Source organism: Xiphophorus hellerii, chromosome 8 (genome assembly GCF_003331165.1).
Source record: "Xiphophorus hellerii strain 12219 chromosome 8, Xiphophorus_hellerii-4.1, whole genome shotgun sequence".
Classification (NCBI taxonomy): domain Eukaryota; kingdom Metazoa; phylum Chordata; class Actinopteri; order Cyprinodontiformes; family Poeciliidae; genus Xiphophorus; species Xiphophorus hellerii.
In genome coordinates this window covers 16,962,883-16,979,175 of record NC_045679.1, presented here as the reverse complement: position 1 = coordinate 16,979,175, position 16,293 = coordinate 16,962,883, and the positions used below count along the sequence as shown (strand labels likewise).

Sequence of the window (16,293 nt, the reverse complement as noted above, 5' to 3'; positions counted from 1 at the left end):
ATGTAAAATCTTCTTTTCTTCACTTGGCCTAGATTTTACAGGGACCCTTCCAAAAATCTCTAAATAAAAACATGATGCTTCATGAAGACAACAGGATCCAAGAAGGCTTTAAAATCAAAAATTCTGCCCCCATTACTGGTAGACAAAGATCTTGCACTTTATTTTGATTTCTACTTTCACATATTTCACAGTAGTACAAAGGGGTGGCTAAGTTAAACTCCGATGGAAAAAAAAAGAGACAACACCCCTTAATGTTTAGGTGTTGTTGGGGACCCAAATGTAGAGATAAAGACAGCAGGAACATAAGGAAAAAAGGAGTATTTTTATTAACAGAACTTATTAGGAATAGACTGGAAACATCATGTTGTGGACTACGGATACACCAATATGAATATTTGGGCTAGTATCTGACATAGATATTGCTATTATTAATGATAGCGATATCACATATGTCACTACCCTTTGATATTTTGGAAAAAAAAAAAATTAACACCCCGCTGACATCACCACTTATTCTCTGCTTCAGTTAAACTCTGTACAATCCTGTGCTGAGTGATTGTCACTGTCATAACAAACAAACACCACGTGACCAACCTCCTTCCCAGTTCTAACATCAACCCAGTTTTACATATCGGTCTGGATGCTACACTGGTAAGTAAATGAACAGGTGGGGAACAGCTGTTAAAGATCAGAAAACTGAGACTCTGAAGTAAAAGAACAACAGTAAAAAACCAAAGACAAAATGAAATATAAGAAGCTGCAACCAAAATTATCCTACTACTATCATATTCCAACAGACTATAACAGGTTGACATGAATGTAAATATTCACTGGAATGAAAATGGTCAACATAAGTAATGCAAGTCAAATCCTCAAACGAGATGCATGTACGTGTTTTAATCTTAAGGATGGGTGTATTTTTCTCTGTGCACACACAGTAAACCACATAGATGAGGCAAAAAACCTGCAGAGCTATCTGGCCCTTCTTTATTCATGCAGAACAGCTAATGATTACCATAGAGGCAATGAGAACAACAAGCACAGCAAAGCTAATAATATTTGGAAAAAAAAACTCTCTTTAAAATATAGCTTTTTGGGCAAATTTTTTAAAGTACACAATATTTCTCTTTATTAACATCTCTGTAGAATACCTAGAGGAAAATTCAGTGATCTGAGAGGTTGCTTTGCTCAGACCACAGCAATAACCAATCATCTATGATTATTTATTTAGAGTCTATTGTTAGTTTATTAAATATTTAGCACGCTGGGCTTGTGTACTGGAGCTACAGAAATTAAGATACAAGTGTGAGAAGTTCATGTTGCATATAAACAGATTGAGGAATAACTTTAATCATGCATGAATAAATCCCTAAAAAACAAAATGAAGATATTAAGTTTTTTATGACCTTTAGTTTGAAGAAACATTTTTTCAACTGGATTTTTCCCCCAGTATTTTCCACTAAATTTTGCTGTTTTATTGTCACTGAATGTTTCTAAAGTTATGACTAGCATTAATATTTTCCATATTCTGGTATGCTTCACTGAACTCTACAGAAAATAGTTGATACTTGTGGCATGTTGTGAGTCGGCACTGCTTTAAGGGTTTGATGTGCTTTTTCTCCCCCAAGAAACTATAAGAGGACTTTAAAACCCCTTAATTCAACAAAATGTCACAAATTAAAATAGAATAAAGTGCAAGGTTCACAGTGAAAAAACCCCCCAAAGCCATCCCATTCATTATTGTTCAAGTGAATTTTGATTTCAACACAGTTGTTTTTATTATAATTGTGTGACCTAAATCCTGTTAGATATTCTTTCTGAAACACCATGTGTCGCTTCACAACAATTAATGCAGCTTCATCCTAAAGTCACGGCCAAAAAGGAAGTGGTAAAAACTACACAAGCATAAACAGTTTCAAATGAACCTGAGGAAATGAAGCTTAAGTTTCTCCAAGATTTGCACCTCCTTATGTTGGATAAGATTGTATGTACTGATTTACATGTACATACACACAAATCTGGAAATCGCAATTTGAAAGTCGTGTTGGATTAACATTAAACAGTGAATGAATTCACTGCCTCATCTTTTGTTCTATAATGCTAAGCCTCATAAGCAGGTATTAGTAAAAAAAAACAGTTGACAATATGACTTAAAAATAAAATCTCATACCCAATCCAATTTCCGATTTTAATTAACTTCCTTTCTGTTTTAAAAGAAATTAAAAATGTTAGAAAATATTTTCAAAACCTTAATCATCCCTTCTGGGAGTTGACCTGAATTCAAAGTCTAACTAAATACAAGCTGTAAAACATGCTTGTAAAACAAGATGGCAGGCCCTGGGTGGCCTGAGCTCACTCTAGGCCGAAAGACTGCTACGGTGAAAAACAATCCTGATTTTCCTAAATTTAATCTTTATAAACAGCAAATTTGATTCATTGATTAATTGCCCAGTTCTATCAACAACCTCATTAATAATTGCCCTTGCTTCTTATTAATAGTTATTCATTGTCAAACCAAACTTGTTGCATGAGTAATTTGCTTATTTGAAAAAAATATTTAAGCAGGTATTTAACTCGCTTTTCACATGTAATATTGTAATTTTAGGCCCCATCCACACAAAAACTATTTTAAGTGTGTCTGCATACATTTTTTATCTGCGGATTAAAAAAACGTCGATTAGGCTTTGCATCCGCAATCTTCCGAGATTTGGTTTGTCGGTAGACCAGAAATGATCATTTTTGAAATGCTCGGAATTTATTCCGAGTGTGAATAAATTCCAAAATGCCAGTTTCGTGTTTCCATGTGGCCATCCAAGTCATGTCTTTTTTAAACGATGACGTCAAGACTTCATCTCTCTCTACCCAACTTGTGCCTAACATGACGCCGTTTGGTGCTTTTTTTGTGTTGTTCTCTCAAAGTGTTACAGCGCCACCAAATGGCCTGGCATACCGACTACAGCATCTTCTGGAGTGCCGCAGCCTGTTCTGTGGGGCACATTTTTTTCTTAATCGTTTAAAAAATACACTGTTTACAGGGCCTTAAGCGTTGACCTTTTGCTAACTGCAAGTAAAAAATATTCATAATTAATTTTGCCCTTGCCACTTATACTTGATGTTTTCAAGTATGTGAAGACTTGAAAACATCAGCCTACATATATTTTACTAATAAACTGAGTTGCTTAAGTAAACTCAATTTATTTGTAAGTATGTGATAGGAACAAGATGATGATTTAACAGTGAAACATGTTAATCTGGTGGGACTGCCCCCTGGTTATGTGGTTTTAATAGTTGATTTTCAACTGAAGACAACCCAACAGAAATACAAGCCGCTAAAGTTCCTCTATGCATTTCAGCACTGCAAAAAACATTTAAATCCAATTTGAAGTAACCGTGTGGGCAGACCTCTCAAAAGTCTTCTGGGTCAACTGCAAAATGAGCTGCTCTTTTATCATTTACAGAGTGGCGCCAGATTTTACGTCTTGGTGACATAATACATTAAAACATTAGTTCAACATTCTCCCACTCAGTCATGTGGAAAAGTGTTTTCTTAAGATGGTGTTCCACTTTGAGATCCTTAAGTTTCCATTGATGTATACCTCATATTTAGCCGTTTTTCATTTAGTCGGAATCACAGTGCGCCTGGAAAGTATTTACAGCACTTCACTTTTTCAACATTTTAATTTACAGCTTTATTCAAGTTAATCTCTTTATTCAAAATTCCACTTTTATAACAATTTTTTTTATCGTTTTTAAAAGTAAAAACAGATTTGATGAGCAAAACCAAGCACTGTTCAGACCGTAGTCAAATCAAACCAGTGAAAAGGACTCCAGGCAAAATATTGCTGAGGCAAAGATCATAGCATGCTTATGAAAATACTTCAATGCAAAATCTAGTTTCATCTTAAAGAAGTATTAGTAAGTCAGCAAAGTTGAACTCAAGTAAACTATGTCCTTCAAAGGCAAAGGAAAATGAGGCCTTTATTAGCCCACGATTGAATGATTTATTCAAAATAGCTGTATCATGAAGAACTGTAAAGGAAAAGAGCACTGGCTGTACTATAAAGACAAGGACATTAATTGGAGTTTACAATTTCATCAAAAGAAAACACACTTTTTAAAATATTTTTAGAATACCTAGGTATGTAACTAGAACCTTATGCATACACTGTTGTGTTATTTAGCCTGGAATCAGGCTACATTTTGGCTAAAAATATAAAATCATCTTGTTTGCACATTAAACGCCTCCTAAATTTAAATTGGAGAAAGAATTACAGTTGCAGCAAAATTGTTTGGCCGTTAATGCTGGAATATTACTGTGTACTTATTTACAATTTAAAAAATAGTAAAACTAATATATCTGAAAACTAAACTTTTTTGAAAATACTAACAGGACCGCACACAGATGTGAATAATTGCCAGGGTAGGTGATTCAATCAGTAAAACAAAAATGACAAAAAACAGAGACATGAGGTTTTGCCCTGTAGTTAAGAAAAGTTAACTTGCTAATGCTCTATGTCACAAATTAACAAAAAGAAAAATGAGTGGATTTCCACAACAAAGTGAGCAAGTTTTATGAATGACATACATGTAGATTCTGAATGCAAAATGAGGAAAACCACTAAAAACAGCAAATACCACATTCTTCATTTACAGGTATGTATATCTGCAGAAATGTTTGTTTCATTTACAACATGTGCTGAGATAAACAACAAACCAAACAAGGCACCAAAAATTAAAATAAGGTAAAAAGCAAAGGTTTTCTCTGTGGGCTACTTTTCTAAATTTAGCTTAGATAAATTTCTGATTCTGCCTTTGAACTGAAAACTCTTCTGGATCAGGTTCTCAGGTTCTCCTGGATCTACAATCACTCTAAAGTTACTCTATTTCCTGGATATAAAACTTGTTTTATAACCAAATTTAAAATTTTAAGACCCCCTAAGCTGTTCTTCTTTCCTTTAAAGGGCCTTTGCTGCTCAACTGTCTCCCTAAACCATAACTGTCTTCTGAAAGCAACTGGTCTAGCTATTTGATTTAATTAAATGTCCAACCTTCCTCTCTGATGCAGCTACAGAGTTTTAAAAGTTTTTCATTCTGGCATTAGTAGACACAATAATGGGTAATCCTTTGAGATATGTTTTTTACGCTTGAATGACTTAAGGTCAAGTACAAACACAAAGCTAAAAAAAAAAAAAAAAATCAGACAAGGTCCAACGGACCATAAGATATTGCAGATAACTATTGCTTAAGACCACTAAAATAATTAGGACAAAAAAAAATTTTATTTACCTAAATATATCAACAACACAAAGCAAAATGTTATGCTTCTTATACTTAAAAAAAGCATCCCAGTTAACCCAGTGCCACATTCCTTCTCAGATGGTTTCATTTAAATTGCTGTTCGGGGCCCAGAAAGGCAAAATTGTTCATTAAAGAACAAAAAGGCAAAGACCAAAGAAACTTCCTAATTAAATTGAAAACAGATTGACCAGCAGTACTATTTTTTTCCTTCTGGTCACTCTTGTCATTAATCATCTCAAAGCTTTGCACATAAATTGGTAACTGTAGGGTACAGAATGGCTTATAGGTAGGAAAGTACTTAGAATGTTCTATTTAACCCATTGAAACAGTAAAATAGTGCACACATGTTGCTACATAAATATTATGTTGCCATATACCATTACCTTTTACTGCAGCAGCAGAACTCTTTGTGTTTAATATGTTTTCTGGTTATTACGAATGTTGAAAGCAATGTCTGACAAACTCTGTGTAGGGCTCGTGCAAAAAATCATAATTATTTTGGCCAATGCTCATAATTATTTATGAGTACGGTACTTTTTTAGGTAAAAAAACAAAACAAACAAAGCATTTAGTTTTCTTTTAAAATCCTGAATTTATTTGTTCTGTCTAAGTGCAATGATGTGTGGAGCAAGACGTCTTACCATGATGACCAATAAACATACCCAGAACTCCTGGAGGAACATAGCTGTAAATTATAAAAGTGCCTCGTTTTTAAACGCAGTGTATGCTAAATTACATCAAATAATTTTGAACATAAAATTCAAAAAGTCTGATAGTAGAATTTTTTTTATTGAATTTCAGTCCTTAAAAAGCCTGAAACTGAGCAAACTTTCACTTATCAATACTGAAAAGATTTTTGATCTGATCTCTTAATGAATTTACCTGTGGGAGGAACTATGCAACAAACTTCCCTGAGGCTAAATAATAAAGATTTTTTCTTTCTTTCTCTTTTGTCACTTGAAATCAGGATAAATAATGCCAACGACGCTTTCCTTTCAGAAAACGTTCACTTCCCTTCTCACCGACGCAACCTGTTTTGAGTACCATTTTTAATGCAGGCTCTAAATTAGTATATAAAATGTTGGATGTGGCTTGTTTTCCTCTAATTAAAGCCAAAATGCAAAATTTGCCATCTGGCCTATGTTTTCTTACAGTCTGAGGCGGCCTATATACCATAGCCTACAGCAGGATGGCAAGAGAAAATCTAAACCAGATGCACATCGGCTTCATGTCTCTTTCTGTATATCGTAAAAGGTTATAAACAGACATACAAAAACTCAAAATTGTGAAGATGAAAGAGTTGATTTTTGGTTTTGCAAATCTACATTTACAAAGTAACATGTTTAGATCAAAACATGTATATGTGTTAGAGTAAATCTACAGAGTAAAGGCAAGAATTCAACTAAACACTGCTGCTGCTGACAGTGAAGGAAGTAAAGTATTACCTCACCTGGGATAAATACAAATTCATGCCACACTTTTAAGATTTTTATTTGTCAGCATTTTTGAAAACAATATATTCTTGTCTTTCATTTCTCAACACACTACTTCGTGTTGGTCTATCCCATAAAATCCTACAATAGTTCATGGAGTTCATGGATGCAATGTGACAAAATGTGAAAATGTTCATGTTGTTTAGTATGCATTTTAAAAACAAAAGACAAAATCAATGTCAACATAGACATCTGAGTGTGTTTATGTCATTGCATTCAGATTTGCAAAACCTCATTTTCACATAACTGTGCACGTTTACTTCTGCATTAATATCATGTGGTAAATTTATCTTGGGCTACAACATAATGAGGTTATGCATATGAAAAACATCTCTAGGACAGGACTCTGCTTCAAATTCAGTGCTTACTAGAGGTACTTAAAATACTCAGCCTATATTTGGGTAATACTAAACGAGTTTCTGCACAATAATTCTGTTTATCAATCACTGTGTTTTTAAATTGCTGAGGTTTTCTCATTTTTACAAAATTGCGTTGCTTGACCTAAAGTCCCAAAGCTCTGCATGTTTAACAGGCTGGAAAAAAAAGATTCCAAATATAAAATACAAATTTGCTTAACGCTCATAAAAATGTTTCCACTCTGGAGGGATTAAAATAGGAATCAGCAAAAACAGGGGAAAAAGGAGAGAGGAGGGAGGGGTGGCAGAGGGGGAGGGGGGTCACTTCAATCACTGCTTTGACTGCATGTTTATATTATCCAGAGCAGAGTGAGCGACTAGGAGCTGGACTTCACCAAAACCTGCTTCACACTAATGCCTGCATTTTCCATTTCTTTAATCAAATACAAAGTTCTCTGTCCTCGGTAGTAAATATATTCCAAGATGGTGTATGACCAACGATTTCAAAAAGCAATAATGCAAAGAAATGGATAAACTCCACCACCGCTGTCTCTCGCTTTCACACATACATACACACATGGGATGTTCTGGAAAAAGAAACTGTGTCGTCTAGTAAAATTCCATCAGCATACACTCAAAAAACCCATAAAAACCTTTTCAATCTATATGTTAATGCCACGAATTAAAATTTAATAACAAGAGATATTGAAAAGCAGTGTTGAATTATACAAAAATAAATCCTGAAAGATCAGGCCCCTAAAATTAGAAATTCAGGGCTGCATCCGGACTGCTGCTAAACCCTTGTAGGCTGGCAGATTAAATTTTTGATGAAAATCAAAATTACACTGCACGCTGACGCAGCCGCAGCAAACCTGGCACTATTGTGATTTATGGATTCATTAAACCCGCGGGAGTTTCCCCCCCCTCCTCTTTTCACTCAAAGAAATGAGATTTGCTTTGGTGAAAATTTGTATTTTCAGAAAAGCTACTCAGGCTCTGCTCTACCTCTAGAAACGGCTGAGGGAAAAAAAAAAAAAAAGCTTGTGTGTGTATATAACCACAGCACGTAAACAGGCCTAATTTTCATCGCTGCAGCAACTGAACATCCATATGCATTATTCATGAAAGCAATAACGTTCATTTTTATAAAGGAAGAAAAAAAATGTGCGGAATGTACAGAATTTTTTAATGCAGCACTCCCCGCCCTTAAAAACCTATCCCCTGAGACTAATTTAACTGAAGCCATTTTTCAGACATTTCCAACATGCCACTATGGAAATAAACAGAACATTCGGCTTAACAGTATGCATATTTTTTTCCCCATATATTTAAGAATAAATCTGGAATTATGCATTTGAAAAAAAAATAAAATAAACACAAACTATTTTTTTATGTTTTCCAGAAACAGATACCTGATACATCTGCACCAACTTTATGACAATGTGAGCAGCAACTATGTTTCAAAACCTCTACCCTGAGGCGAGTGATTTAATCTTCCACCATCTTGTTTCTCAGAGACCAAAGAGAAGTTTTACCTCTTCATCTAAACCAGTGACCTCACTGATCCCAGTCTAAGCTCGGCTTTTCCTCATATAAGCATCAACAAGCAGGAATGCGGCTTACCTTTCAACTTAAAGGTTAATTTTTAAGCGAAGAATGTTAAGATTTCCATAAAAAAAAGTCATAATTTCACAAGGCATAACTTACAACAAAGACCTTCATGTGCAGATCTTTCCAATTTTCTTTTTTTTTTTTTTCGCATTCTGTATACATTCGTATAGACCCCAGACCTTAGCAGCACTCTGGAGAACATTACTGCACTGAGGAGGTAATTCAGCTATTTGATTGAAGTGTGTAGGACCAGGGAGAAGACATCTAAGACTTGCAGAGCACCAGCCCTTGAGGACTGGGATTGCCCACCAATATTCTAAACAGACTTTAATTTTATATTGTTTCTAAACCACATTAGGTCCTCTAAGGCGCTTTTCCACTAGACCGCCTCCAACTGGTTCGGTCCCGATCCACCAGATTAATTTTCCTAATTTTCCATTAGCAGATCTGGTCCAGCTCTGTGTGGCTGTTTTAAGATTTTCACACCTGCTTCAGGGGTAGTACTAGTCGAGTACTGCGTCGAAAGCAATTTGACAGCTGACTGCATTAGTTGACCGGCTCGCACAGCAAACTCAAAACTATAGTTTAGCTATAGACCGGGGACATGCGGTCTGTTGTCAGAGAACTTCTCAGTACGGAGAAGTGTAAATATGAGTTTAGTCAAGAGCAGCGCTAGGAACACATGCTTTAAATTTTGGAGAGGTACGACAGTGATTTAGCAAACCTGCAAGCAGCTTGTTTATCTGAAGAACGGGCAGCAATAAAGAAAAGAGAAACGCTGAAGCTGTGGTCAGTTGTAGTTTTGCGCAGACTGTGTGAAACACCGAAACTACATAATATCAACTTGGTGTGATGGTTTACATCGTTACCTAAATCCAAAAGGCTGCAAATTAAAAAAGTAAAAGTGCCAGAATATAGATATATTTGCAGTATTTGTACTGCAAAATAATCTGCTAATCTGCATCTTCACCGTTATGCATTGGCCAGCAATGAATTTCTATAAGACAAAATTAAATATCTAGGTTTATTTGAGTCCATCAGAACCACAACCTTCTCCATTGATGAGTCTCACTGTAAACATCAGCAAAGAGTTGACCACAGCTGCTGCCGCTCATGGCCCGCCCACTATAGTGAGGAACAGACCGTATAATGGAAAAGCTCACTACCTGGGATAGAACCAAACCGCACATTAACTGGTTACTGTGAGGTTTGTGTAGTGATTCCCAAATGATTGTGATGCCACAAATAACAGTGGAAGAGACTAGGGCAGCACGATATTAGAAAATATTACGATTGGTAAAAGCTGTGATGACGATATCAATTACAATATACGCCCGTTTTCATCTATCCCCTCTTTTCTCATTGGTGCTTCAATCACTCTGTGACCCTTAGCTTAGTGGACAATACAATTTGCATCTGGTGTGAGCATATGCTGTTGTCACACTGCCTAATTTTAAATTAATGTAAAAAAAAAAAAAAATCAAGTTCCTCAAACCTAAAATATGTTAGCTGACAATTACTGCATTCAAAACAGTCGTTTTCGATATTGTAGATGACATAGCGATATATTTGTGTCGTGCAGGCATTACTGTTAAGGGAATTAAAAAGAGGTATGATGAAAATACAAAAAACCACAACTACCAACATATTTTCCTTACTTTTTTTGCTTGTTAGATTTTGCTTGTTTGATCATTTTGGTTATTTACATTAATTGCTAAAGAGCACCCAAAGACTCCACATTTCTAAGACCCAATGAAGTACTGAACTCAACTTTGGGAATCACATAATCCTCCCAATTTTTTTAGAAAATCTTCTGTGTTGATACATATGCCTTGGAGTTAAGCTAGCCCAACTGATATCATAATACAGATAGTTTACTAATTATCAAAATTCTTATTTTTCTCGTATGCATCTAAACTTTAATTCACCAAAGTTCACTTTGTTTTATTCTCAAGAGTGTAATGACCTACTACTTGTTTTCATAAGCATATGTCATATAAACATTCTTATCACCAACTCTATTGAACTCATGAATGACAGTGGTTGTCTCTTTGCAGTTTCATAGTCAAACAAGAACTCTTGCATTTTGATTAGACTGTTTAAGCAAAGGTCAAAATTTACACTCAGATTTTGCATACTGACCATACATTTTCCCCCACAAGCTCTCGGAACTGAATGAATAAAGATTTTTGAAGGTCAGCATTAAAATCACCCACAGAAAAAAAAAAAAGGCCTCTTGCAGTTTCCCCCCTCACATTAAAATAAAAAGCAAGCCGTGCAAGATGGGAAAACTGTTTGGCGTCTGCAGGATTAATATAAACAGTACAGGCACTGGTTGTGATTGTTTTTCCTGCCCTCAAATTATGCTGACATGTTCCTTTCTTCTTCCAGTGCTATAAAGTTCACCTCGGATACATTTTTCCCCTGTCTACACAGCTTCAATCTTTGCAAATAAATTCCATTGGCACAAAATGCAAATATTACAGACTTATAACTGAGCAAGCAGTTGTAGTTTTCTACTTGTAGATGCCAAAGATTTGAAAGATTAGGAAACGTTCAAGATTAGGAAATTCATATGAAAATAACTGAAAGGGCTAAAATTATACTTTTTTTTCCACACAAAAAATGAAAGCATTACAAAACATCATAATATTATTCCACAATAATATTGTTATTTCATAATAATATTGAAATGTAAAATGTATTATTATTAAGTCGCACAACCAATCTCGTTACATTTTCTAATTTTCTAAAAAAAAAATGACTACCTACAGGTGGCGCCACTGGCGCATTGATTTTAAACCCTATATTTGTTTAAAAACACATTTCGAAACAGTTTTTTTTTTTTTTTTAAATCAGGACGCTTTCGTCTTCTTCTCGTTTATCCACGACAAAACGATGAGACATCAGAACACACAGCGGTGATAGCAGTAGTGCTGTTTGACGACAAGAAAGGCAACTCTAGAGCTCTGCTCAAATTTGCAGGAAAATTCACAAAACATGGCTGCAGGAGGTTTTTGTGTTTCAGATTGTTCCTCCCCTCATCGTCCTTCATGTTGCCACTCTCGCCTGGTCCGGCTTGCTCCCATCGAAATAAACGGCGTTTTTACCTGGGCGGACGTGTGCGCAAACTAGCTGCACAAACAACACGGCGGCAGTTTCACTGCAACTTCATTACTAAAAAATTTTAGCCCTCCAAAAAAATAACATCAACAGATTATTCAAATTGCTAAAAAGCCATTTACCTGGTTGTAGAGGCGAACAGTAGTGCAAAGAGGCTGCCTGTGCTCGTTTGTCGTGTAAAAAGAGGAGGGTAAAACTTGATATCCGCAACGAAAATTTCTGAAATTTAAGATTTTTAAATCTGAAAAAACGAAAACAGTGGTTTGACATACCTCTAAATGCGATGCAGCTCATGCGAAACAGGCTACTGCTCCAGAAAATCCTCCCTCCCCGACCAGAGGTGACGGCACAAAAACTGCTTCCTCAAAAAAAAAAAAAAAAAAAAAATTTCTGAATTAGTTATGAGAAATTCCAAATGATAAAAAAAATTTCACCATAGCGGTTTTTCCCTTTCTTGCGACCCGCTACGTTACATTTTAGTAAAGCGTGATGGCGTATTTGGGTAATGAATTCGAGGGGTTTGACGGCTTCGTCGAGCCGTTCCGTCTGTGCTGTGCACAGGGGGTTAGTGTTGCGGTTCCTCCTGTGGAAATTTTCGTCCGCCATATACAAGGGCAGATTCTGAAATTGCAGCGCCGGCCTGAATATTAGCCTGCATGGGGAAAAAAAAAAAAGAAAAGAGAAAAAAAAAAAAGTCTGGGATGGAGACAGAAAAAAATAGGTTGGCCAACTGTGAAGCTGCACAGGGGGAAAAAAGAGACTTAACAAAAACGAATAGATGGAAGTTTATTAGAAATTTACGGCTGGTTGAAAATAAATAGTCAATCTGATACAGTTTTCATGTAATGTTATGTAATTCAAATCTAAAAAAAACATAACTGTACATTGAATTAACACCATGTAAGCGAGCCGTGAGACAAATGTATTGTTTTATGATGCGTGTTTGTTCTTAAAACCCAATTTGACAAAAAATTGACAATTAATTGTCACTTTTTAGGTATAATTGCTTATATATGTAAACCAACCTGCACAAGTTTGGCTTACGGTTTTTTTTTCAGAGCAAGTTTTTGTTGGCCAACAAATTCTCTTTTCAAAATCACATTCTTGAAGAATTCACAATTTTTTTGTTTGTTTGTTTGTTTGTTTGCTTGGAGACCAACAAGTTTTGAACTTGAGTATTGCTCTAACCTAAAATATGTTTCCAGTATTTGTTTCTTAGGAATTAGATTTAACGCAGAGTTTTAAGAGTTTTGATACAGCGTTGTAAGTATATTGTTTTTTTATATTCAGTAAAGTTACAGATAATTATTTGCTACAGTGTTAATACAGATTTTATGTAATAGTATGCACATAATAGTAATAATAACTACAAATATTACTTTTTAAAATCTGAATTTACAGATCAATGCAAATGTAAATAATACATAAATGGTAACACTACATTATCATTATGGCAATTGTTTTATCACTTGCAAAAAAAAAAAAAGCTCCCTAAGATGCCAAGTTGATCTAAGTTGGTTTTTCTGGGAGGATTGTTTTCCCATACTTTTAGATTTTGCTTGCTCACTGATGTGCTTTGCCATAATCACAATAAGAAACAAAACATGACAAGTAAATATTGTAAACGCAGCCAAGCTCATATATAAAGGATAATAAATGAAAACAATCTCTTAAGTGTGCCCCTTATACGAAAATGACAAAAGCACTTTATCAAGCAGAGTTTTGAAAATTGTGGAGGAGATCAAAGCAGATAACGAATAGGGCTATTAATGTTGCTCAGAATGATGTGGTAATTGATTATTATGGCTTGTTACTTTGCGTTTTATTTTTCTGCATCCACTCTGAAATAACGTTTACCTTAATTATAGCAACTCTTACTACATTCTGAAAATCTATGCAAAGTTGATTTATGTGTTTCCACTTTGTTATAAAATCATTGTTGGATGAATCATTTATCTTTATAGCTCTGTCTGCTATTATCGGAATGTTTTTTTGTTTTGTCATGTGCCATAAATTTTTATTTTTTTTATTTTTTATTTTATTCGTTTGCATTGATTTTTTTCTTATTTCTTCATTTAAAATCTACCATCTGTTTATGTCCATCGGTTGATGCAGCCACTATTTGTGCCCAGCAGAGGGCAGGAGCACACAAATTTAGACGGTTGCCTGCCAGTGATCCCGTCTATTACAAACACTCTTTTTTGCTCTCTACCATCCCCTGCTGCCTCTTCTAAAAAATATTTTCGATTCTGTTCCCTCAAACCAGATACTAGTTTAGATATTTTGACATAAAGTAAAATGCTATCCTATATAATGTCATCAAACTGTCATAATGAGCATTTTTACTGCTTGGCTTCTGTGTTGTTCCTCTGCAAGACTATTTAAATGTTTCTGATTGAAAGTGTTGCGTGGAGGCTTATTTTTATAAAAAGAGATTAAATCGAGATTTATGCTGTAGAAATTTGCAGGTAGTTTAAGATATCAATACACAGTTCGGGGCAAACTGTGTATCATTCTCATTTCCTTTTATATTTATTCGCTACTTGGTATTGGTGTGCATTATGAAATCCTGATAAAATATGAAGCTTAGGTGTAACAAAATGTGAAAAAAATGAATACCACTGCAAAGCTGCTTATTTTGAGCAACCCTAAAAAATTAGAGAGAATTCAAGTATCCACAGTTTCAGTCTTTCTGAATATTGCTCAAATGTCTAGCAGCTTCAAGATTTGGAATGAGCAGATGTTACTGTGTTGTTATATATAAAAAACCTATCTCCTGTCCATTTTTTCACAGCTCAAGGTTGTCTTGACCTCCTCCCAGCCTAGTTTTTGAAAAATCTTCCTAGAAGCAGCAGAGGAACCAACAGGTGAGGGGGGCTGACAACAACTGGGCTATTTTTTCTTTATGACCTACTTTGGTTTGAGAGCCACTGTACCCTGGCAGGATGCTCAAGAGCTTTTACATAAATTAGGTGGCAATTCCCAAAACAATTCAGGTCTTGTAAAGTTTGACAAAAATAACTAATTGGAAGATCACAACAACTTACATAAGATCTCCTTTTGTGGCACATTGGGATTTTTTAACATATAAAAGCTTCTAAGAGATCTATATTTTCATAACTTTTAATTTCTCCATTGTCTCCAATAATTGATTTCAGTCTACAACCATTTCATGGTGAAAGAAAATCAGATTTTAATGTGCACCTGTCAATCATTTTAAATACATTTTATAGAAGTTTGCACATTTTTAATGTCTAAAGTTAGGCCTATGTATTTAACTTTTTAGCAGGCCTTTGTCAGAGAAAAAAGTGATCACAATTGATAGCAGTGAAGCACGATAATTCTCTGTTAGTCTTGGTGGTTTTGTTTCTTGCTTTTGTACGGTCACAATCATATCATGGCTAATTTTGGCCAATTTATAACAAATATTGTTTTATAACTAAATTTCCTGACTTTATGACTCCACTTGTGCTGCAGCTTTAGGGTGTGTAAACATTGCACAGTGAAGTTATTCATTTAAGGTAAACATTTCCTAACTCTTAAGAACATTCCACATTGCAGTCAGTATGTTGGACAACAGTTAATAATTTTTTAAACTTAATAAACTGAAAGCATTGAGAAAAAACTAAATGTTTACTCATGTTGGGACCAAAGTTGTCCTTTTGGCCTTAATTGTATGTACTATTTGACACAGTAGCACCAGACTCTGGAGTTACCTAGCCCACCTTGTAAGGTATAGTGACTTTCAAAAGTGTCCATACTCCCTGGATTTTTACACATTTTCACACTAGAGCCTCAGCTTCAGTGTACTTAATTTTTTTGTGATAAAATAAGTCAAAGTAGTGCACAAATGCAGATTGGAAAGATGTGTTTCTCTTCACTGTGTTAAAATAAAAATCAGAAAATGTTGTATGTATATATATATATATATATATATATAAAGTTACATTTTCTGTCACTCCTTTGACAAACCAAAGCTCATACATGTATATTAGGTAGACTTATTTCACATGGAATGTAAAATCTCATATCACTGACTGTGGAAGTGTCACACTAGTGAATTCTGTGCCTCTCAACTCTTCCTCCAGGGTCTGGGACCTTGATTTCCAAATTAAATTCAAGCTTCACTTTGGACTACTCAGCAACAGTTCATTTATTTCTGTTCCAGGTAAGACACTTCTAACATTGGCGCTGGTTCAGGAGTGGCTTGATACGAGGGATGTGACTTTTGCAGCCCATGTTGCAAATATCAACATGGGCTGCAAACGCATCAAGTGACTCTTGATGTGTTGACTCCAGCCTCAGTCCGCTCCTTGAGTAGCCCCTACAAATTCTTGAATGGCTTTTTCTTGACAGTTCTCCTTGTTGCTGATACATCTTTTTCTACCACACATTTTCTTTCCACTCAACCT

At 35.2% G+C, this 16,293-nt stretch overlaps 1 protein-coding gene across 10 annotated transcripts in view; it reads right to left on the bottom strand.

The window, feature by feature from the left end:
• Positions 1-12,561, bottom strand: part of znf618 (zinc finger protein 618) — a 44,708-nt gene extending 32,147 nt beyond the window's left edge. For 8 of the 10 annotated variants that reach the window (XM_032569788.1, XM_032569796.1, XM_032569791.1 and 5 more), the window contains exon 1: positions 12,004-12,147. The gene's annotated coding sequence lies outside the window, so the exon portion shown is untranslated. The other 2 variants (XM_032569790.1, XM_032569789.1) reach the window with 2 other exon arrangements.
• Positions 12,562-16,293: the final 3,732 nt, after the last annotated feature.